Source organism: Mauremys mutica, chromosome 14 (genome assembly GCF_020497125.1).
Source record: "Mauremys mutica isolate MM-2020 ecotype Southern chromosome 14, ASM2049712v1, whole genome shotgun sequence".
In the NCBI taxonomy this organism is placed as follows: domain Eukaryota; kingdom Metazoa; phylum Chordata; order Testudines; family Geoemydidae; genus Mauremys; species Mauremys mutica.
Genome location: NC_059085.1, coordinates 14,984,413 through 15,008,424, shown reverse-complemented (window position 1 = coordinate 15,008,424; position 24,012 = coordinate 14,984,413). Strand labels below are relative to the sequence as shown.

Genomic DNA, 24,012 nt, shown 5'->3' with positions numbered 1-24,012 from the left:
AGTTGGACTCCCAAACAAAAGAGACACTCAAAATTCGCAGGCAATTTGAAGTACGGACATAATTAGCTTTCTCAGTGCCAGGGCTGAGATCAAAAGTCAATTTGTGGCTCAGACCACTAGACCATGCCTCTCTCCAGTTGAGATCTTGAGTCTCAGTGATGATTCAAAACTAGATTTTATCAAAAGAAAATGGTGCTGATTAGAGGAATGGTTACAAATCCTAATACGAAGCGAAATGGTTTTGTGAGGGGTTTTCTTGTTCTTGATGTAGGGAGTTCAGGAAGTGGTAGAAACTCAAAGTGCTTGTTTTTCAGCCTGGTGTGAATGCCCATGCAAGAGGAACTAAAAATGAAGCTAATGACTCATATAGTTCCATTTCTCAAGCTGAGTGAAGCACAGAAAGGACACAAAGCAGTGAAAAAAAGCAAATTTATTTATTTTAGTTTTCAGCTCAGGAGTAACTGATAACTTAAACAAGTTTCCTTTCTATCTTAAGTGTCCCTGTAAGGGCTCTTAAGGATCTCTGCTCTCAGGTTTTTATTGTGCATTTAATCACTGAACACTGCTCCATTACTGGAACTCCAACACTGCTGTTGGTTGTAACATGCACACATCTATTACACTAGCTTTGCTAGGGATTATTTGGACTGGTCACCCCTTGTGTCATACCACTTCCTTCCTGTTCCTCTCCCAGGGGCTAACTTCAGAGATGATGTGAGACAGCCTAGCTCACATCACTTTATACCAGCTCCATAAACCTGTTGTATCCACTTATGAGTGTCCCAGAGATCAATGAGCCCTCATAAGCTGCTAATAACTGACACCTCTGAGTTAAGTGAAATGCCATGGAGTATGTCATAAGCATTATATTAAGCCTCATAACTGGATTCTGCCTCCCAACCCCCACCCCATCCCAGAGTCAGGTTTCCAACTTTTAAGTGGACAAAAATGCTTAAGGAGCAAGGGGAAAAAAATGTTCAGTACTGTATCATGTATCTGTTAGCGGGACACCAACTCCCTGGTAGGTGGAAAAACTGCAGTGAGAAGTCAGCCAGAGACACCAGCTGGTAGGTGTGGAAGCAGCCAAAGCAGAAACTGCTGCACAGGCGAAGAACAGCCTTGCCAACTCTATAATCACACAAACCCAGACACCCTTGCTTTGCCCCCTACCTCACCCCTTCCCTGAGGCCCCGCCCCTTCTGAGGCCCCGCCCCCACGCACTCCCTCCATCCCCCCTCCCTCCCTTGCTCGCTCTCCCGCACCCTCACTCACTTTCACTGGGCTGGAGCAGGGGGTTGGGGTGCAGGAGGGAGTTCGGGGTGTGGGCTCTGGGAGGGACCTCGGGTGCAGGAAGGGGCTCAGGGATGGGACAGCAGGTTGGGGTGCATGCAGGAACGGGTGCAGGCTCCAGCCAGGTGGCACTTAACTCGGGCAGCTCCTGGGAACAGGGCCGCCCAGAGTGGGATCAAGTGGGGCAATCTGCCCCAGTCCCTGCAGGGGCCCCCATGAGAATATAGTATTCTATAGTATTGCAACTTTTTTTATGGAAGGGCCCCCCAAAATTGCTTTGCCCCAGGCCCCCTGAATCCTCTGGGCAGCTCTGCCTGGGAAGCAGCCGGCCTGTCTGGCCCTAGGCTCAGGGGCGGCCAGGAGGCACTGCGAATTGTTCCTGCAGAGTCGGCGCTTGTGGCAGGGGCAGCGTGCAGAGATGCCCCGGACACCCCTGTGCTTAGGAGCTGGACAGGCCGGTTGCCTCCGGGAACCGCGCAGAGTCAGGGCAGGTAGGGAGCCTGCCTTAGCCCCGCTGCACCACCAAACTTTTAGTGCCTAAAATCTCCCGGATTGGCTTCAGTAGTCTCCGGCAGATCGAGCCTGATTCCAGGAGACTCCCAGCCACCCCGGGAGGGTTGGCAACCCTAGCAAAGTAGAGTACATTAACTTGGATTCAGGGCCGGTGCAAGGAAGTTTCATGCCCTAGGCGAAACTTCCACCTTGCGCCCTCCCCCGTCCCCAAGCCCCCTCCATGAGGTGCCTCCCCATGGCAGCTCCCCACCCTCCTCCCTGAGGCACCCCCCTACCCCAGCTCACCCCTGCCCCACCTCCTCCCCGAGCACACTGTCGCTGCTTCACTTCTCCTGCCTCCCAGGCTTGCGGGGCCAATCAGCTTAGGCGCCACAATCCTGGGAGGCGGGAGAAGTGAAGCAGCCACGGCGTGCTCGGGGAGGAGGCGGGGCAGGGGTGAGCTGGGGCAGGGAGTTCCCCTGCGTGCCGTCCCCACCCTTACTTGCTGCAGGCGGCCCTCCCCACGCTCCCCTGCCCCAGCTCCCTCCGCCTAAATGCCAGCGGCGACTGGGGCGGCCGAAGATCCAGCCACCGCGGTCGCTGCCGAAGAAAATGCCACCCCCCAAATCCCAGCGCCCTAGGCGACCGCCTAGATCGCCTAAATGGTTGCACCGGCCCTGCTTGGATTAGATACTTTTTAGTTCACATCACCAATGTTCACACAGTCAGGGGCGGCTCTAGCCATTTCGCCGCCCCGAGCACGGCGGCACGCCGCAGGGGGCGCTCTGCTGGTTGCCGGTCCCGCGGCTCCGGTGGACCTCCCGCAGACGTGCCTGCAGAAGGTCCGCTGGTCCCGCGGCTCCGGTGGACCTCCCACAGATGTGCCTGCAGATGCTCCACCAAAGCTGCGGGACCAGCGGACCCTCCGCAGGCACACCTGTGGGAGGTGTCCACCAGAGCCGCCTGCCGCCCTCCCGGCGACCGGCAGAGCGCCCCCCATGGCATGCCGCCCCAAGCACGCGCTTGGCGTGCTGGGACCTGGAGCCGCCCCTGCACACAGTGCAGTTAGATTGCCACGCCCCTGTAGCACACACTGTGGCACAGTGTAGATAAACCCTTAGTTTAACTGCATTAATTTCTTGTGTGGACACTCTCGTTCAGAATTAAAGTGGCCTTAACTAGATTTAGCTTAATTCAAGGCCACTTTAATTCTGAACGAGAGTGTCTACACAGTAGTTTAATGCAGTTAAACTAATCCACTTTTAATCTACGCCCTTAGCTAATTTGGATTAATTTTCCTGAGTGCCCATGTGTAGACAAACCCTGAGTTAGGAGTGCAGGGGTGAATGACAGCAACAGCTGAGTCACAAAAAAGTTGATAACTTAACCATATTCTGTGCAAATCAGTCTGGTCTTTTTTATATTTATTACCTTTTAATTGAATATCTGTTTCTGACACTCCTGTGCAGCTCAAGTACAAAAACAGTGTCTCCTCTTTTAAAATACTGAGTTGTATCAGCCTGTGACCAAGTACACAGGCCTCTCTGGCACCAACGAGGAATCATACTAGACCGAAATCACTCTGCCATGCTTTTTGCACCAGTGCAAGCCAGCCCAGGGTCTGTTTATGACATTTCTTCCTGTTTTAGAGAGCACAGTGGCAGTTTTCCACCTACTGAGTGTTCCCATGAGATGCAGAAGGATGTGTTTTCCAGCTTTACTCTGATCTCCAACAAAAGCCCAATTCTCAGAAGCCAAAAAGCAGTTTTTTACGGTTGCCAACATTGTATTTCAAAAATAAGGGACTGTTTTCTTTGCACCCCACCCCATCCCTCCTCCCAATATTATCATTAATATATAGTATTCGCCTACTTTCGCCAGGGGTATTTTTTACTGCTTTTTGCAGCACTCAGCAATTCCCGATCTTGTTGTACAGAGATGAAAAAATAAGGGACTGTTGGCAACCCTATGTAGTCCTGAGCACCCTCAGCTGCCAGTGAAATGAGCAATTATCCAGGGCACTCAGTACCTCCCTGGATCAAGCCCCAGCTCTGTAGGCCCTTGGGAGGCCAGTGTCTCCCTCACCAGCTAGTCTGGGCTGAGGGGAAGTATTTATGCCTTGTGCCTGATTTAGTCAGTCAGAACAAAGGATGGAGTTAACCTCCATGAGACACCAGCTCGGTTTTGAAAAGTGCTTCTAACCTAAAAGCAGTGAGATTTAGGAGAAAATAATTTGATCTGTTTATATTGCTTGATTTAGACCACGCATATTTTTAAGCCATGAGAGAAAATATAAACAGAGATTCTCAACTGTGCTACATTTTGTCAATCGTCACAATCTGTGAATTAAGTCTGAAACCCTGGGTATTCTCGATTCAACTTTATACACCTGGAGAGTGTGCATAGCCTCTGCAATGAACTCCAGACATGCCTTTTAGCCCATTGGTCCCCAAACTTTTCAGGGTCATGCCCCCCCTTGTCCGTGTCCGTGTCCCCCACTCCACCCGCAGCAGGGGCAGGCAGAGGGGTCACAGCTCTGGAGAAAGGGGAGCGGATGGGGTTAAGGGGGGTGAGGCTGGGGCCGCAGCTGGGGGCAGGTCTGGGGCCATGAATGGAACCGTGACTGGGGCCAGGACCAGGGCGGCTAGGGCTGGGAGCAGAGCCTTAGCTGGGGGTGGCGCTGCAGCCAGAGGCCAAATTGGGAGCGGAAGCTGCACCCGGACCATGGTCGGGGGCCAAGACTAGGGAGCAGGTTGGGGCTGGAGGTGGGAGCAGAGCCACAGCCAGGAGCCGGGGCTCTGGCCATGGCAGAGCTGGTGGCAGAGCCCGTGGGGGCTGGGCCGGGCTCCGCTACACTCCCGCGAACGTTCCTCCGTGCCCCCCAGGGTGGCGTGCCCCACAGTTTGGGGATATCTGTCTTAGCCCTTTAAAGAGATGAATCACCTCTGCTACCAAGCACATTTGAAAGTTTTGAAAGTTTCAATTGTAGCCACAGCACATGGGCAATAACCACTCGTACCTATCCCACGTTAAGCACCACAAGCAATCTGCAGATTGTACAGGTACGAGGCAGATTAAGACAGGCACAATGGGCCTGTACCGTAACCAGAGTCCCAGCTTCTGGAGTTGTGCAAACATATTAGAATCCAAGTTTACATTTTAATAAGGAAAATGCTTGAACAAATGAAGCAAACAGACGCACCCCAGCCGCTGGGGTCAGCACTGAGGCCACCTAATGCCAAAGGGAAGAAGGATCTCTGCTGCCCCAAGTGGGGAGGGACCCCTTTGCTGCTGCTCTTTAGGTAGACAGGGGTCACCTGCCACCTCCACTCCAAGTGCAGGTCGGTGGGGCAGGAGTCGGGGGAGGGGGGCTATATCGTGGTGTGCCTAGGGCCACAGATTGCCTTACCTACCCAGCCCCATACAGGTAGCTGTTTTAGAAATAGTATGAGTCTATGCATCTGGTCCTCGGAGATTCTGTGTACCAATAATTAAGGGTCTGTGTCTGTCATGGAGGTCACGGAAGTCACAGATTCTGAGACTTTCCATGACCTCCATGACTTCTGCAGCAGCCAGTTTGGCTGACCCCAGGACCGCCCAAGCATAGGGTTGCCAGGAGTCAGTTTTTCGACCAGAATGCCCAGTCAAAAAGGGACCATGGTGGCTCTGGTCAGCACAGCTGATGGGCCATCAAAAGGCCGGTCAGCGGCACAGCAGGGCTAAGGCAGGCTCCCTACCTGCCCTGGCTCCACGCAGCTCCCAGAAGTGGCCAGCATGCCACTCCGAGCACCAGCTCCACAGCTCTCATTGTCCGGGAACCATGGTCAGTGGGAGCTGCGGGGGTGGTGCCTGCGGCTGGGGGCAGTGCGCAGAACCGCCTGGCCGGGCTTCCACCTAGGGGTGCAGGCACATGCCTGGACGCATGAGGTAAGCACCACCCACACCACAGCTCTCTGCCCCAGCCCTGACCCGCCCCTGCAACCAAACTCTCTGCCAGAGCCCACAACTCCTCCTGCATCTCAACCTCCTGCCCCAGCCCTGAGCCCCGTCCTGCACCCTAAACCCCTCATTCCCCAGCCACACCCCAGAGCCCGTACCCCCCATAAAACCCCAACCCCTTCAGCCCCACCCCCAGCCCTGAGCCCCCTCCCACACCCCAAACACCTCATCCCTGGCCCCATACCAGAGCCCGCACACCCAGCCGATGTCCTCCCCGCCCTGCCCCCCAATGCCCTGCCCCAGCCCAGTGAAAAAAAGCGTGGGTGGAGGTAAAGCGAGAGATGGGGGAGAGAGAGAGGGATAGGACCTCAGGGAACAGACCTCAGCAAAGGGGGTTTGGTTTTCTACAATCAGAAAGTTGGCAGCCCTACCAAAGCAGCTGACCCTGAGCCAGCTGCTCAGGTGGCCCTGTACTCAGCTGCACCGGCCACTGCTGGAGTGGTCCTCAGGCCAGCCACACCAGCTGCTACTTGTGGCCCCTGGCAGCTGGCCCTGCCCAAGCAGCGGTCGCAGAGGTGGCCGGAGTAGTGGCCGGTGGGCAGCCCCAGGCCCCACCCCCAGAGCAGTCCGTCCTGGGTGCCCCTATTGTTGACAACTTTCTAATTACACAAAACTGAACACCCTTGCCCCGCCCCCTGCTCTTTTCCCAAGGCCCCTGCCCCTTCTCCAAAGCCCCGCCCCTTCTCACTCCATCCCCCCTCCCTCTATCACTCACTCTCCCCCACCCTCACTCACTCGCTTATTTTCACCAGGCTGGGGCAGGGGGTGGGATGTGGGAAGGGGTGAGGGCTCCAGCTGGGGTGCAGGCTCCAGGGTGGGGCCAGAAATGAAGAGTTCAGGGCTGGGGCATGGGGTGGGGCTGGGGATGAGGGGTTTGGGTACACGTTGGGGCTACAGGCTGGGGGATGGAGCCAAGGGGTTCAGAGTGTGGGAGGGGGCTCCGGGCTGAGGCAGGGTTTGGGCTGTGGGAGGGGGTACAAGGTCTGGGTGCGGGTTCTGGGATGGGGCCAGAAATGAGGGATTCAGGGAGCGGGACAGGGCTCTGGCCTGGGGCAGGGGGTTGAGATGCAGGCTCCGGGAAGGAGTTTGGGTGTGTGAGGGGGCTCGGGGCTGGGGTACGGGTGTAGGAGGGGGGTGCAGGCTCCGGGAGGGAGTTTGGATGCAGGAGAGGGATCAAGGCTGGGAGAGGGGGGTGGGGCATGGGAGGGGGTGCGGGCTCCAGGCAGTGCTTATCTCAGGCGCCTCCCGGAAGTGGCTGCCATGTCCTGCCAGCTCCTAGGCCGAGGCACAGCCAGGCGGCTCTGCGCACTGCCTCCTCCCACAGGCACAGTCCCCACAGCTCCCATTGGCCACAGTTCCTGACCAATGGGAGCTGCGGAGCTGGCACTCGGGGCAAGGTCGGGAGCAGCGCGCGGAGCCCCCTGGCCAGCCCTCCACCTCAAGGCTAGGGACATGTTGCAGCTTCCGGAGAGCCACACGGAACCAGGTAGGGAGCCTGCCAGCCCTGCCAACTGGACTTTTTACAACCTGGTTAGCAGTGCTCACCGGAGCTGCCAGGGTCCCTTTTTGACCGGGTGTTCCAGTCGAAAACTGGACACCTGGCAACTCTAGACCCCCCCCCCCAGCTAAGTTTTAGTCAGGAGTATTTATAGTAAAGGTCATGGACAGTCATGGGCCATGAATTTTTGTTTATTGCCCATGACCTGTCCATGACTTTTGCTAAAAATACCCATGACTAAGTCATAAACTTACCAATTATCTCTCACAGGGAGTGCTCTGCTTATTATAGGATCTGCCCATATGAGGCAAGGCTCGAAGGTCTTTATGGACCAAAGTTTGGTGTGACTCCTCTGCCCTTACCCCTTATCAATTTATTAGCGTTAATGACGAGAACGTACTCTAGTCGTGAGAAGAATGACCAGACAAGTTGCCATATTGAACTCCACAGACCAGATCAACTCTATGGGTGCAGAGATTCAGAACCCCTGAATCAACTGCACTGGACTGGGAGCATTCACTGCAATCTTCACCCGAGGGAGGAGGGGACCAGTGGGGAGGCGCATTAGGTGGGGGACAGCAGAATTCAGGCAGGCCTCCAAGGCTGAGGGTTGTCTGGGAGAGGTGTCAAGTGAGCGCATCTCCCATCGTCCTGGCCCTGCCTCTGCCCACTCCCAGGCCTACCCCAGCCTCCTTAGCAGAGTGGGGGTTGTGGGTGCTTCACCCCATTGATCCCCTGACCCAAGTTCATTGAATGCCGCTAGGAATGTTGGCTTTTGCTGGAAGTACTTGCCAGTAAATCAAGCCTAGGCAGGCTCTGCTGTGGTTATAACTAATTCACAGAAGACTGGCCAGATTCCACAGGCCTTAAACCACAACTCTGCAAAAACAATTCTGTTTTCTTTTTTTAAAACTATCCCTTGTTAATCCCATGCTTGTAATGGGGAGAAACTTACAACCCCTTGTGGAATTAAAGCTCTCACAGAATCTCCCCCCAGGCTGGTCCTTTGTTGCCAGCATTGCCATAGCGTTCTTGCTGCTCTGTTCTATGTTGCCTCAGATTTTTCAGCTCCTCACACTCCAAAGTTGGCTCATTTGTCTGCTATCACGTCCGCCCACACACATGCAGAAATGTCAAAGTCCTGGGTATATTTCCTTTAATAAACCAAACTCAGAAGAGATTCCATCTCTCCCATGACAGCCATGAGAGAAACAAAGCCTTAATACAATCATTCCTATCAGAGGAGAGGACAGAGTGGAAATATGGACTCCAAATTTCTCAGGTTTCCTCAGTTTTAGACAAATCATCTTTTTCACACGTGTTTCCTTCTGCATTTCATCTTCAGTGAGTAAAGTTATCACCACAACAGCCTGATGGCTACCCACAAAGCACTGAGTCTAACCACATGTTATGGGACAAAGCTATCCTGGGTTTAACACTACTGACTTCAGGGGAGTTACATCATGGGGGAATTTGGCCCTACCTGTAGGGCCTGGGGAGAGCTTCTCCTTTGTTCACGGATCTTCTCTTTTAGCACTTTGTCACCGTTGCTTTCCTGGAATACAAACCAAAATGCTTTGAACAACAAGTACGTGAGTGTTCAGGAAAAACAAGTTTCAGAGCAGCAGCTGTGTTAGTCTGTATCAGCAAAAACAATGAGGAGTCCTTGTGGCACCTCTGAGACTAACACATTTATTTGGACATAAGCTTTCATGGGCTAAAGCAAAGGATTCATCCTTCAGGCTGAAAATATTCCCAAATGCTCATACTACTGGGGAGTTGCAAACTTTGTTGCTTCTTTTAGCCAAATGCATTGCATAAAGCATGGGTGCTTTGCATTCTTCCATTTCCCCCCACAAGCTAGCGTCCCTGTGTGCCACCCTCCCACCCCCGTCTACTGCAGGGGCTCGATTTGTTCCCAATTCCCCCACCCTCCCCATGCCAGTGTTCACCATTCCCCTCTCCACCATATGCCAGCAGCTGTGTTGCCCCCCATTCACCCCTTCAACCATACCACTGTTCCCCATTCCCCCACTCACGCCAGACACTGTGTGCCCCTATGTCCCTCTTCCCCCAGTCCAGGGTCCCTTATTCTCCCCCTGGCCAGGAGTTCTGTGTGCCCACTCCTTCCACCTTGCACCCCTTCAGCAGGCAAGCTCTGTGTGCCCCCCATTTCTCCCTGTGCCACATGCCAGGGGCTTGCTGTGCCCCCCATTTCCCCTATGTCATGGGCACAGTATGCCCCCAATTTCCCCTTCCCTCACACTTTCCCCTCACATGCAAGAGGCTCTATGCCCCCTTCACTCCACTCCCACCCCCTATTCTCATTTCTTTTGTATCTGTCTGGGAGTCCATAGGGAGGATGAGCAGAACTAAAATGGGGACTACTGTTATGCTGAAATGGATTAATGTCTGCCATCAACTGGTTCTTTGGTCTACAGTCAATCACAATTGATAACTCTGCTAACCAGATGCCAGGGGCTCTGTATTTCCCCGTTTCCATGTTTTGGTTTTTCTCATTGTCACCAATAAACAACGCACTTCTGGTCAAGGATGCCTAAAACAGGTCCCTGAAATTTTGGAATTGATAGGATGGTGTGTTCAAAGTTACCACATTACAGACAGAGAAATGCCACAGAGTTAAGTGACACAGTGGGTAAGGTGAGGTAATATCTTTTACTGGACCAACTTCTGCTGGTGAGAAAGACAAGCTTTCAAGCCCCAGAGAGCTCTAGAGGAAATACCTCACCCACTTTGTCTACTATCTATTTAAAAGAAGAAGTCAAGAGTCTGAAAAACAAAACACACCTAAGTTTCAAAACCCATTTAAGATTGCTAACTGACAATACACTTAGCTCTCAAAACAAAAATACTTTAAAGGAAAGTAACATCTTACTGTCCACATAGACATTGTTCCAGTACTTTATAAAGATAGATACAACAGCAATTTTAAATACTTGACCAAACAATTCTAATGTCATTTGATACAACATTTTCCCATGTAACACTACCTTTTGAAAGAAAATATTTAGATACTGAAATAAGGTTGACTAAAATACATGGAAGATCATTTATAGGCTTAGTATTGTGACAAAATATGCAATTATTATGTAGTGGAAGAAACTCAGTTTTCTAAACACCAATCTTAAGAACAACAAGTTATAAAAAACATTTTTCCCAGTGTGGACAGAAGTCACACAATGAAATTGATGTCAATGAAGAACAAGTTGACATTCCCAATATTTTCAACGCATTGGAAATTACTTTGAAGCACAAGAAGCAAGCGATGCAGTGTATGTCCACCAGACCTACTGTAATTCTCAGATGTTCAGTTGTATGAACTTTTTGATTTTATGAACTGCTCAAGCCACAATTAATTCACTGGGGTTGTACTGCACAATCTTGACATGTTAGTCTTATGATCATAGAATCATAGATGATTAGGGTTGGAAGAGACCTTGGAGGTCATCTAGTCCAACCCCCTGCTCAAAGCAGGACCAACACGCACTAAATCATCCCATCCAGGGCTTTGTCAAGCCAAGCCTTAAAAACTTCTAAGAATGGAGATTCCACCACCTCCCTAGATAACCCATTCCAGTGCTTCACCACCCTCCTAGTGAAATAGTGTTTCCTAATATCCAACCTGCAACTTGAGACCATTGCTTCTTGTTCTGTCATCTGCCACCACTGAGAACAGCCAAGCTCCATCCTCTTTGGAACTCCCCTTCAGGTAGTTGAAGGCTGCTATCAAATCCCCCCCGCCTCACTCTTCTCTTAATGATGTTCTTAAGACATCATGTAAATGGATAGTCAATGCACATTATCATTTAGCAATTTTAAATGACTTCTGCAAATACTCTAGGAATATGGCAAACAGTACAGTTAAGCTAAAACAGGGTGCAGTAAGCATCCTTATGTAAATGGCACTCACTGCATATAAGTATAAAATCCACTCAGCCATTTCCCCTGCTGTCTGAACAAAGCTCACAAGTGAGCAGGACAGAGCTTTGTAGCTCTTTCTTCTTTATGGTAAATGTATCCTTGGTGCCGGTTACCTTCTTTGGGCAATGAAAAAGAAGCAAGATCCACATTCCACTGGATTGGATACAACAGCAAGAGCCTGGCACTGGTTACTTTTGGTTTCACATCGACAGCAAATAACTCTGCTTCTTTTATGGCTCACAAACATACCCGGCTTCACATTCCGGCTTAGGGAGCCTTCCATCAGCTGATAAGCACAGAGGAGCACCACAGTCTCACCCCTCCGTTTGTAATCGCTGAAAAGCAGACAGCAAGTGATGACTTTCCAGGCTGCTCAGCGTCACTGTCAGCTCCTCCTTGTGGGCAAACTGTTAGCTCTGCTCTTTGCACATCCCCTCCACCAAAAGGCACTCAATTTAGAAGCAGAGCGTGATAGGGATTACTCAACATTATTTGTTTTGGCTAAGGCTTAATTATATTGGTTTAGAAACAGGAGCTTATCTGGGTATAGCTAGATTTAGGGAAATTAGCTATACTGATTTAAGCCCCTTTATGGCCCTATAACTGTGTCCACCAGCCAGTGCAGTTAATGCTGTGCAAAAACAGTGCAAACCAGGCCCTAGACCTGTTAAGTTAAAGCAGTGCAAATCTCTATGTGGATGCTTATTTGGGTCTAACAGTGGCTTGTCTTGGTTTAACCCTAAACCTGTTCCCCTACTCATGTTAAGCTAAAACAAAATAAGTATCCATACTACCTTTTTTGGTGGTTCAACTGTATCAGTTTAAATATACCAATTTAATTAAACCATTGCAAATGTGTGTAGACAAAGCCTTAAGCAGTTTCCAAAAAATTACTGTACCTAATAGGCAAGGCAGTGTTGTTTCTAGGAAGACATAGTTATTTCTGCAAGAGTTAGAAACTTGGGGTTTTGTTGTTGTACAAAGGAAGTATACTCTGGAGTACAAGAAAGCAGCCTCCATAAAAAAAAGTGCTTGCTCAATTGGCCACAAAGCAGCTTGTGGCACCCCGTAATTTTGTTACTACAGATCAGTCCCGGTGAAAAAAAATCAGCTCCAATAGGGACTGTCCAGCTCTCCAGTCGGAACCTCAAGAGGAGCTGTAGGTGTTTGGCACCTCCTGGGAACGGGTATTTTGTATGAAATATATATATTTTCATTAAAGGGCAATCTGCATTCACTGTAAGCATATGTTCTGTGGCTGACAGTGGTCAGTCACCTCTAGGTGTTGCATAGTAGCAACTAATGTGAGTAGCAAACACTTCCCCAAAAGAAGTTTATTATTAGAATGGTGTCAGCCATCCAAAAGGGTCAAATCATAGAATCATAGAATCTCAGGGTTGGAAGGGACCTCAGGAGGTCATCTAGTCCAACTCCCTGCTCAAAGCAGGACCAAACCCAACTAAATCATCCCAGCCAGGGCTTTGTCAAGCCTGACCTTAAAAACCTCTAAGGAAGGAGATTCCACCACCTCCCTAGGTAACCCATTCCAGTTCTTCACCACCCTACTAGTGAAAAAGTTTTTCCTAATGTCCAACCTAAACCTCCCCCTCTGCAACTTGAGACCATTACTCCTTGTTCTGTCATCTTCTACCACTGAGAACAGTCTAGATCCATCCTCTTTGGAACCCCCTTTCAGGTAGTTGAAAGCAGCTATCAAATCCCCCCTCATTCTTCTCTTCTGCAGGCTAAACAATCTCAGTTCCCTCAGCCTCTCCTCATAAGTCATGTGCTCCAGCCCCCTAATCATTTTTGTTGCCCTCCGCTGGACTCTCTCCAATTTATCCACATCCTTTTTGTAGTGTGGGGCCCAAAACTGGACACACTACTCCAAATGAGGCCTCACCAGTGCTGAATAGAGTGGAATGATCACGTCCCTCGATCTGCCGGAAATGCCCCTACTTATACAACCCAAAATGCCATTAGCCTTCTTGGCAACAAGGGCACACTGTTTACTCATATTCAGCTTTTCGTCCACCGTAACCCCTAGGTCCTTTTCTGCAGAACTTAAATCTTAGAGATCAGGGCATAAGAACCAGTAGGAAAATACTAATACAATAAACCAGCATATTGAGAACAACTCACCACTCTGATGTTCAGACCCTGATCCCATTTAGAGACTTTTGTTTGTTAATAAAATTTTTCATTTAAAATGAGTAGAAGGCGTTATAGGATAATATGTATTTTTAAATCAACTGAATAATCTGCGGTGTCAGCTTTAATGGTCTCACTCATTTTCAGATTGAATTGAGCTATACAGCCAAAGGGTGTCACCATATTACTTTGAGAGGAGCCAGGATCCATTTTTACTGGACCTGACAGTTACCCTACTATAGATGGAGTAATTTTCAAACAAAATTAGGCTCTTTGGGTAACCCTTAGCTTCCCTGCCTGTGTAAAGCCTATGGCACAATGTTGTAGTCTGTTATGTTAATTTAGACTTTGAAGCAACTTCTCAGGTAAAGCCGTTGTTACAGTATGTACTATATTTTAAGCCAAATGTACAGCACACGCATGTAACTGTCAAAATACTTAAACTAAATGGCCAGATTTTTAAAGGTATTTGAGCACGTAAAGATAGAGATTAACACCCCACCCCCACCCCCAGTGGGATTTTTAAAAGCTCCTAAGCACCTAACTTTCTTCTGAAAATCTTACTAGGCACCTAGCTGCATCTTTTTTCACCTAAATGCCTTAAAAATCTCATTGAAAGTCAATTTAAGGTTCAAAGGTTTTAATGACACAGGTTCCTATATGGATATGCCCACATCACTTTTGAAAACAGAATTTCAGAGGGCGAGAATTTTACCAGCAGTTAGTACCACATCTTTGCCAAATTACAATTGGGTAATAGCCCTATTCTTGCAAAAAGAGATCAGGATCTTGATTGTTGTCTCATCTAAAAGCAATACAGTGTCATACAAAAACTGGACTAATCTGGTTTATAAGCTACACCCAATAGTTTCAGGATCGGTCAAGATTCTTAACAGGAATGTTTGTATGTCATCATTTCCAGAGAAACAGAACTCTCTGTACTCTAGGATGCAAACAGAGAGAAATCCTGAGTCCATCGGAATTTTAACTGGACATTGTTAGTGCAGTGAGCTTCAGTTATGAACATTTTCTGTCAACTCACATGAATTACAGCATCCTAAACAAAAAAAGATATTTAAGGTCAGGGTTGAGACAAATTCTCTCTTTTGTGAAGTGTTCCTCTCCTCTCTGAACCTTGAGCACAAAGCCTTTCTTTATTCCCAACTTTCACTCCCATCACCAAATACTAGTCTCAGCCTCCCACATCTGCCCCAATCTGTTACAGAGCGCCTTCACCCCCTGGGCACCCCCCCATGTCTACTTGTAGAGGGACCACATCTCTAACCCTCCATGGCAGTCACTTCTTTGCCTCAAGATGGCCTTTCCTGTTGTCTGATAACGGCTTTGAGTTTTAAGAGTTCACCCTATTAAAGTTTAAAATGTTTAGGGTTTTTTTTAAAGTCACAAAAAACTAATTGTTCCTTTGACTCATGGTCAGGTGTCCTTGGATTTCTTTGACTGCAATACCTCTTCATTTTGAGTTTATATTTAATAATGCCTGCATTAGCAGCATTTGAGATGTACTGCTTGTTTACAAGCTCCTCTGTCTGGCAGAGCTCTGCTCTGTTTTTAAATTAATTACAATTGAAAAGATATCTGCACAGCTGCACCCAATCAAAGCAATCCCCACTTGTTTATTTTCTGGAAATTTCCAACCAAGTTGATAACATGTAAACTGACTGCTGCAATTGTATCACATAACTATAATCACTTGCTTTTAAGACACAGAAGTCTGATGTAACAGCAGACATTTATACTTTATTCTACAAAAGCCTGCACCTGTAATTCAGCTATCTTCAACACACAGCAGCTACACTGGTTTTAGTAAAAGTACTAGCGTAGCCAGCATTCAAGCATTTTTAACCACTGTACCATAAAACCGGGTTTAATGACAGAGTTCAAGCATTTTTACCACTCACTTCATTAGCACTTAGGACAAGTTCAATGGCACCATTATTAGAATACAGGTCCAAGTTTTTCTAATAGAGATGCACCCCATGACAGCAGTTTTAAACTTTGTATTTACTCAACTTCTGTAATATCCCTATGCTTTGCAAGCTTGATGTATCCTCCACCCTGCTCACTAGTACTTCAACATTCTGTTCTCAGGTCAGTCAGGCTTAGGCCCCTGTGGCTATAAAGTAACTTAAGGTTGAAGCACATTGGTAGAGTTAAGGAGTCTGCATTGTTGCTGCCTGGACTGCATGTTCTGTGCAAGGATTTCTGTCTCCGGCTGTCAATCCAGTGCTGAAGCCAACTTCTAAAAATGGGAATCATTGCATGCAAAGACTGGATTGAGGAAAGCAGATTTACAAAAGTTGCACTGTTAATGTAAAAAATACAGCGAGATTGGCAGTCTTCAAAAAGCTGCTGTTCATTGGAAGTAGGACATACTGCAAGACTACTGTTTGGTGGAACATCATCAAAGTTCCAAGCAATTCCTTTTACTGAGCTCCAAGTCATTTCTAATTCATGAAATGAAATCAACTTTGTTCAGACTCACTTGCCAAGTCTGTAACTGCCAAGTTCTGGACACTATAGATAATTCAAGCATTAAAGTTTTTCACAGCTCCCCGTGTTCTTAAAGAATTGCATTATTCCTTTAAAAAAAATAGAGTTCCATTTTCCTGATGCTCTTACTATGTGTCACAGTGAAAATGCTGATACTTTAAGGCTTCTACATTTTTCATATAAATATCTCATTTCAGTGGTACATTCTTTGAACTCCCAAATGAGATGATCAACCATTTCCTGGACCTTGCACGTCCTACATAATCCATCTGTAGAAACAAAAGGGGGAGGGACAGCTCAGTGTTTTGAGCATTGGCCTGCTAAACCTAGAGTTGTAAGTTCAATCTTTGAGGGGGCCACTTAGGGATCTAGGGCAAAAATCAGTACTTGGTCCTGCTAGTGAAGGCAGGGGGCTGGACTCAATGACCTTTCAGGGTCTCTTCCAGTTCTATGAGATAGGTATAGCTCCATATATAAATTACTATTTAAACTGCAATGGCCAGTTAAAATTCTAAATAGAGTCACTTCACTCTTTTTCTCAGGGCCTTGGAGTATATTAGCACTTTGGACTCTCGGACATATTTCATGGAATCTTTTCCCCCTTGTTTCTTTTGCCCCTATGTATTCCTGCCATTCCCCTCTCAACACCTTCTGAGATTTTTAAACTCCAGTTTACTTAAAGAGATTTCTAAATCAACTTGCTCATTTTTAACAGCATCTTCTGCCTGTTTGTCTGCCAACTCATTGCCCCCTACCCCTACATGAGCTGGGATCCGTGCAATGAGCTTTTCAGTGGAGGTCTCCCATTTAAGTATTGACCAAACCTAGTGAAATCCAAACAGATCATGAACCAAGTTAGTCAAACGCTTTGTCTACAGAGTTAGCCTTGATTCCCCAATCCGTGTAGCTGCAACAATTAGCATGACTTCAATTTGGCAGGAGTAAGCTCAGCTAATTTTTTCCTTGTCTATTTGCGGTACAGTATATTCACACAGCTGCACTGGCCGCAGGTCACCAACAGCTGTAGATAAACAGGAAAAAAGTCTGAAGCTAGGTACTTCTTATCTCCCACATAATCAGAAGCACACAGCTGTTTTTATTTTTCTTGTTCTGAACATGACATCTTTGTGGAGCATCTTATAGAGCCACAAAAAACTTTGTAGTCAGCAGAAAGAAAGTCACAATTGGGTCAAAATAAATCACAGGTTCACTTAACTGCTAGGATTCTGCCATGGTATTCAATCATGGCATCTATTGAAAAGAAAGGAATAGCATGGAGATCTGAAAAGATACAATGGGTTGGTGCAGATGATGCTACCTCTTTCTGAAATAGACTTTCTGCCAATATTTATCTGGTGAGGCTGATCACATCCTAGTGTTGAAGCAAACCTGACAAAGGTGCTACTCCTCCATGATTTTTTGTTTGCTTAATTATAAATTTGGCATACAAAGGACAATTCTGATACTAAAAAGCAAAATGTGACATTGCTATTTAAATACTGGAGATAGTTTTTAAAGTTTTTTCTGCTTCTTACACTAAGGAATCTGGAGTGTCTGGTCTGGTCTTCCCTGTTCTTTAGAGGTCCTCCTGGATGACTCAGAGCATGTGTATTATGAGCTCTCCCTCCTTGAAGGGTCAGGATTGTTTAATCTTTAGCAAATACATTTTCTCTTTACAATGTTTTAGTCACTGAAGTTAAAATGTTAAAAATAGGAAAGTTTTAAACTCAGTCTTTCCTTCAGCTTTCGCGAAGCCAGAGTTTTCTTGTGAAGGCAAAACCTGAATTTCTAATGCAAAAATTAAGCAGAAAGAGCTTTTAAAAAATTGAACTGTTCTTTGTACATTATAAATCATCAAAAAATGTACATAACTAATTCCTCCATACAACTTCCTTTTACAGGGGAATTAATTTGCTTAGTGCAATGTTTAAAGGGTAAGCAGACAGTGTGTCATCAAAACTGAATTACATTTGACACTAAGCCAAGTAATTGAATATTCCATGGAAATGACCATAATACTGAAAGTGACTTCAATAGCAATAGGTTTCAGAGTAGCAGCCGTGTTAGTCTGCATCCGCAAAAAGAACAGGAGTACTTGTGGCACCTTAGAGACGAACAAATTTATTTGAATATAAGCTTTCATTGGCTACAGCCCACTTCATCGGATGCAATACTGACACAGTGAAATGTCAGAAGTATTAAGGCAGTTTCCATAATGCTTTAACTGTGGTTCTGCTCTGAGGAACTGTGTCTGGATCAGAAGGAGTACTTTATGCAACAACATACAAAATAAAAACAAGGGAGTGCAGTCAGTAAAAGTTGCCACAAGGTGGAAGTAGCTTCCCAGTTAGAAGCTTGATCTAGCAAGATTTTTTTTTAACCTCATAAGGAATTATGCACCCTACTTATCAGACTATAAAAATATATGTACGAAGGGAGTATGAATTTTTATTTTTGTAAACCATCTAGTCAAGCAATGCAAAAATATTTGCAGTTCTGCATAATGAGTGAAAAAAATAACAATATTAAAAGTTCAATGTGTATTTAAGTCAATAATATGTAAAATCAGGAATAATGGAATTAAAGGTCAGGTCTACTCTGAAATGTCATTAAGAGGGGCATAACAAGGTTCAGTATTTCTGTCCAGGAAGATGTTTTGTTTTAATTGCCAACCCTGCAAATTCACCCTAGGATTAGAAATATCAAAGGATTTTGTTGTTATTCTGGATACTGAGTAAGATCCAGTAAGAAAGATTTGGTTGGATACATATCATCTGTGTCTATCTAGGTACTTTGATGGCCTTCATCAACATAGCGTCTGAGTGCCTCGGTTTGTGGATTCTGTCCTCACAATACCCATGTGAGGTAGGGAAGTATTACCTCATTTTATAGATAGGAAATGGAGGCACAGAGTAGATTAAGTCAAAAGTCAAGTGCTTAAGACCACACTGAGTCTATGGCAGAGTCAAGAACTGGACACAGGTATTCCAAGTCCCAGTCCAGTGCCTTAACCATGAGGCCATTTTTTGCTTTTAGTTATACCTGTGCACACCTGTCCGTCCCTCCCCCGGCCCCACCCCCCACATGCCTTCAAAGGGCTGGGGAGGTGTAGCCAAGCACACAATTTGCTTATCAATTCTGTTTCTGAAGTGAGACCAAATAGAATGTAGCTTCATCTCCTACAGGTCTGATGCTCTGCAGTGTTAACAGGCATACATGGAATTGTGTCACTGAAGTAGATAGTCCTGAAAACACATAGGTGATTAAAGGTGACATTTTTACACAGTTACTTTGCAGAGTAATCCTGTACTTTGGAACATTGTACCTCTTGTGAAGTTCTGAAAACTGTGTGGCCACTTGCTAGAAATTCAACAGATATTTAACAGCTTCTCTTTGCGAAGTGTCTGGCAAATAACTCTCGACTGTTTCGCGACAGAAGGACTGATTGTAAGTTTAGACATACAAATGGAAACAAACGCACACCAAACTTGCATGTGCAGTTACTACAAGTCCAGAACATTTAAACATTCAAAAGCCATACATGGTATGTACACCTATGCTTTTCAAAAGTCAAGTCTAGAGCAACAGTTCGCTATTAAAGGGACTATCAGCTTCACATGAAAAAGTAGTTTTGAATATTAGCCAAAATATAGGCTGCTCAGAGGAATGGTGATGGGATTTAATGTATTTCACCCTTTGTATACATTATAGACCCAAATTGGATTTGAAGCAGTGATCAAACAGCTACCATACTTTGTAGTTAATGAAAGACGTGGTGGCTTCTGTCTCAGTGGACAGGTATCATCTCCACTATCACAGCTGGTGCTCACTGACAGTGCATGGAGAAAAATGAACTTCCATTTCAGAGAAGGCATATTTCAGAATGAGGACACCTGTATTCATTGGACATGCTCTACCTCTTCTATGATGAGAAGATTCCAATATAGCATCTTTCAACAACAACATTAAACTTACTTTTAAAAAGACAATGCGGCTTCTTTGCAAGTATCACTGGATGGCTGTGGCAGGCTTCTCACTTCACTTTCAATCTTGGGATGTGATCAAAAGTAAGAAACCAAGTGGATAAGGAAGAGAGCAGCGCATGCATTTTCCTTTTTAGAGTAAGAGTGGAGTAGAATATTGAGCGTACCACGAATCAATGGCTCATTGTCCACTGTCCTTGATAAGATGCCCCGCTGTTTCTCAGAAAACAATTTGAAGTGGTGTGTGATTTCATGCATGAGACCTCTTGCATCTCATTCTGAACATACTGGACAAGGCTAGTTTTCAGAGACTTATTTTAACTAGAGCAGGGGTCGGCAATCTTTCAGAAGCAGTGTGCCAAGTCTTCATTTATTCACTTATTCATTTATTCACCATTTATTTATGGTTTCGGGTGCTGGTAATACATTTTAATGTTTTTTAGAAGGTCTCTCTCTATGTCTATATATTATATAACTAAACTAGTGTTGTATGTAAAATAAACAAATTTTTCAAAATGTTTAAGAAGCTTAATTTAAAATGAAATTAAAATGTTGATCTTACGCTGCCGGCCCGCTCAGCCAGGGGCGGCTCTAGGAATGTGGCCGCCCCAAGCACGGCGGCATGCCGCAGGGGGCGCGCTGCCGGTCCCGCGGCTCCGGGGGACCTCTTGCAGACGTGCCTGTGGAGGGTGCGCTGGGAGGGCAGCAGGCGGCTCCGGCGGACCTTCCGCAGTCATGCCTGCGGGAGGTCCACCCGAGCCGCGGGACCAGCGAACCCTCCGCAGTCATGCCTGCGGGAGGTCCATTGGTCCCGTGGCTCCGGTGGACCTCTCGCAGGCATGACTGTGGAAGGTCTGCCGGAGCCGCCTGCCGCCCTGCCGGCAAAATGCGGCCCCAAGCGCGCGCTTGGCACACTGGGGTCTGGAGCCGGCCCTGCGCTCAGCCCACTGCTGTGGCCTGGGGTTCTGTTCACCTAGGCCGGCAGTGGGCTAAGCGAGGCCTGTGGCCGGGACCCCGGCTGGCAAGGGTCCATCAGCCAGAACCCAAGACCAGCAGCAAGCTGTGAGGGGCTGGGACCCAGAGGGCTGGAGGCAGAGGGCTGGAGTCAGGGCTGGGGGCTGGGTATGTGGGGGGGGTGTAGGTGTCAGGGCAGGAGGGGGGCCTGGGTATGGGTGGGGGGGCCGGTGTCAGGGTTGTGGGGGGATGAAGGAGTCAAGCAGAGGGCTGGGTGTGTATGAGGGAGGTACAGGGCTCAGGGCAGGGGCCTGAGGGGTGTGCAGGGCTCAGGGTAGAGGGCGTGGTGTATGTGTGGGGCTCAGGGCTCAGGGGAGAGGGCTGGGTGACTGCCTCCCTAAGAACTCCCAACCCCGCTGCTCCTTGTCCCCTGACTACCCCGTCCTGGGACCCCTGCCCCCAACTGCCCCCCAGGACCCCATCCCCTATCTAAGCCTCCCTGTTCCTTGTCCTCAGACTGGACCCTACCCCCTACCTGTCCCCTGACTGCTCCCACCCTTATCCACACCCCAGTCCCCAGCCAGACCCCCGGGACTCCCATGCCTATCCAACCACTCCCCACCCCTGACAGGACCCCCAGAACTCCCAACTCATACAAGCCCCCCAGCTCCTTGTACTCTGACCACCCCCTCCAGAGACCCCACCCACCCTAACTGCCCCCCCAGGACCCTCCTTGCTCCCGGTCCCCTGACTGCCCTGATTCCTATCCACCCCCTGCCCCCTCACAAACCCCAGAACTTCTATGCCTCATCCAACCCCCCCTGCTCCCTGACTACCCCCTCCAGAGACCCTCGCCCCTAACCCCCCCGGGACCCCACCTCCCCATCCAACCCACCCTGCTCCCCGTCCCCTGACTGCCCGCACCCCTTATCCAACCCCCGCAGCCCTGGGCCCTTTACCTTGAGGCTCCACGCAGAGCCAGACACGCTGCCCTGCTGGAGAGCACATCCCCAGCCCTCAGAGCGCTGCGCATGGCAGCGGCAGGGCAGGGAGTGTGTCTGCCTCCCCGCGGAGCCAAACGCTGCCCCGCAGGAGCACGCAGCCCCGACCCCCAGAGCGCTGCACGCGGCGGCAGGGCTCCAGGGGAGGGGCCAGCAGCTTGCTGCGCTCGGCCGGTGCTCCGGCCCCAGAGCGCGGACCCCGCGGCTTGCCGTGCCGGGAGAGTGGGGCCATTTTCCCACCCCGTGCGCATGGCTATGCTTCTGCTCCCTGCTCCCGCGGGGGGAGCAGAGGGCAGAGGAGAGCGAGCCGGGCTGGGCAGGATTTTTAATGGCATGCTGGAGTCCCGGCAGGCTCCAGCGTGCCATTAAAAATTGGCACGCGTGCCATAGGTTGCCGACCCCTGAACTAGAGTGTTTCTGGTATGTGGGAGTTTTAACGTTTAAGGCCACATTTTCAGAAGAGCTCAGTGCCCACAATAGGGGGCAGGTTTTTAGGAGGGCTCAACACCCGGCCGCTCCCATGGTGACACACGAGCCCAGACTGGTAGACGAGCTCAGAACCCAACATGAGGAGCTCTTGAAAATCTTACCACTTATTTTAGTACCTAAAAGGGTCCCAGACTTACCGTTCCAGGGCTCTTCGGGTCTCCTTATCCACAATGAAGGTAAACGCAGGTGGGCAGCACAAAATACTGCTCTGCCTACAAATGTCAATCCAGCTTTCGGTGGCTGCCATTATGGATGAAATGGTAGTTTAGCCTTTGTGTACACTCAGTCTTGATTCATCTGCTGAGATTACCTGCATGGATGACAGTGACAGTCATAACTGGAGGAAGCATTACAGAAGGCATGTTGCCAGGAGGAAGACTGCCTATGTGAAAATACGAAAAGAAGACATATAGGCTATATAGGCTCTATTAATGAGCCGTAGACCTACGGCCCTCCTCCCCCAGTAAATTAATTCCAATCCATGGCTGGCAGGGCTTAAAAAAAGAAAACGTTTAAGTATATTATTAGGAACAAAAAAGAAGCAGCAGGGTGATCTACTTATACCACTTGATGATGATGAAGTACTTACCAGTTTATTAAACATCCTCTGTTTTTCTGACTAAAATCCTTTTAGCTCAGAGACTACTTTACTATTTGCAGCCAAGTGTCTTACAATTTCTCTAGTTCCGTTTTGTACCTGGGCTTGGTGCAAAGGGGTAGTATTCGGCTAGAGCTAGGTTTCACCCCACTTTTTCCTCTACACATCTTCTTACCCCTTCTACCCTGAATCATCCTTGAAAGAATTGAAAACCGTGGTTCAGTTCACACTGAAATCTATAAAAACATTCAGACTTAAAAACACAAAAGAAGCTGAGTGCATTAAGAGATTTTGAGTCTCAATGAAACATTGCAAAATCCTTCATCCCAAAGAGTGAGGGAGAGTCTTTTAAAATCTATGTTCAATTAATCCAAAATGAGCAGGCCTGCTTCCAAATTAGCAAGACTTGTAGATCATTGTCTCATAGAAACACTCACCTAAGTATTTTTCCTTTTAGTTTTCCAGATTAGAAATTGAACTTTTTCAAGAAACCTTAAATGACCCTGTGCTGTACAACACGCATCACTCCTAAAAGACTAACCAGGGTTTAAGGAGGAAGTAAAGTGAAACTAGATGCACCTCTCAAAACAAATGTACATGTTGTTCAGTGCTGAGTAGAATCTGTGAGGACTAAATGTAACCTCACACCATTACCCCGACTTCCAAGTGGTCCAAGGATTTGCTCTTATAAAGCAGGCTGGTTCCACGGTAGTAGAGAAACGAATAGACAGATTGTATCTAGACTTGATTTGCAAAGGCAGTTTTCCACATTACCTGAACATCTTTTGGGTGCTACTTCGAGTATACAGCTAATGTTCTCAACTGAAGGGTTAACCTGTAAGCTAATACAGAATTGTTGGGGAGGATGCATGGGAAGCGGAAGCTCTTCTGTTGGCTTGTAATTTCCTTCAAACTATGTGAGGTATCAGTTCTATACTCTCCTAGCTGGCTGTCATGGTTCCAGTTCAACTGGTGCACTAATAAGTGGAGAATAAGATTATCTCCACTAAGAATGCAGAGTCTATCAGTGAAACAGTCTCTTTCGAGTTGTTCAGTGTCATTGGCATTTTAGCTCAACGAACATCCCAATTTCTTTTTGGTTTC

General features: G+C 47.8%; 1 protein-coding gene across 10 annotated transcripts in view; it reads right to left on the bottom strand.

The window, feature by feature from the left end:
* The window catches only part of LOC123349589 (dipeptidase 2-like), a 46,341-nt gene extending 23,874 nt beyond the window's left edge, over positions 1 to 22,467 (bottom strand). For 2 of the 10 annotated variants that reach the window (XM_044987776.1, XM_044987777.1), the window contains exons 1-2: positions 11,471 to 11,606; positions 8,763 to 8,834 (exon numbers count right to left, since the gene is read on the bottom strand). The gene's annotated coding sequence lies outside the window, so the exon portion shown is untranslated. Of the gene's footprint in view, positions 1 to 8,762; positions 8,835 to 11,210; positions 11,607 to 19,858; positions 19,941 to 22,447 lie in introns of those variants that run through there. The other 8 variants (XM_044987774.1, XM_044987775.1, XM_044987778.1 and 5 more) reach the window with 6 other exon arrangements.
* Between the last annotated feature and the right edge of the window lie 1,545 nt (positions 22,468 to 24,012).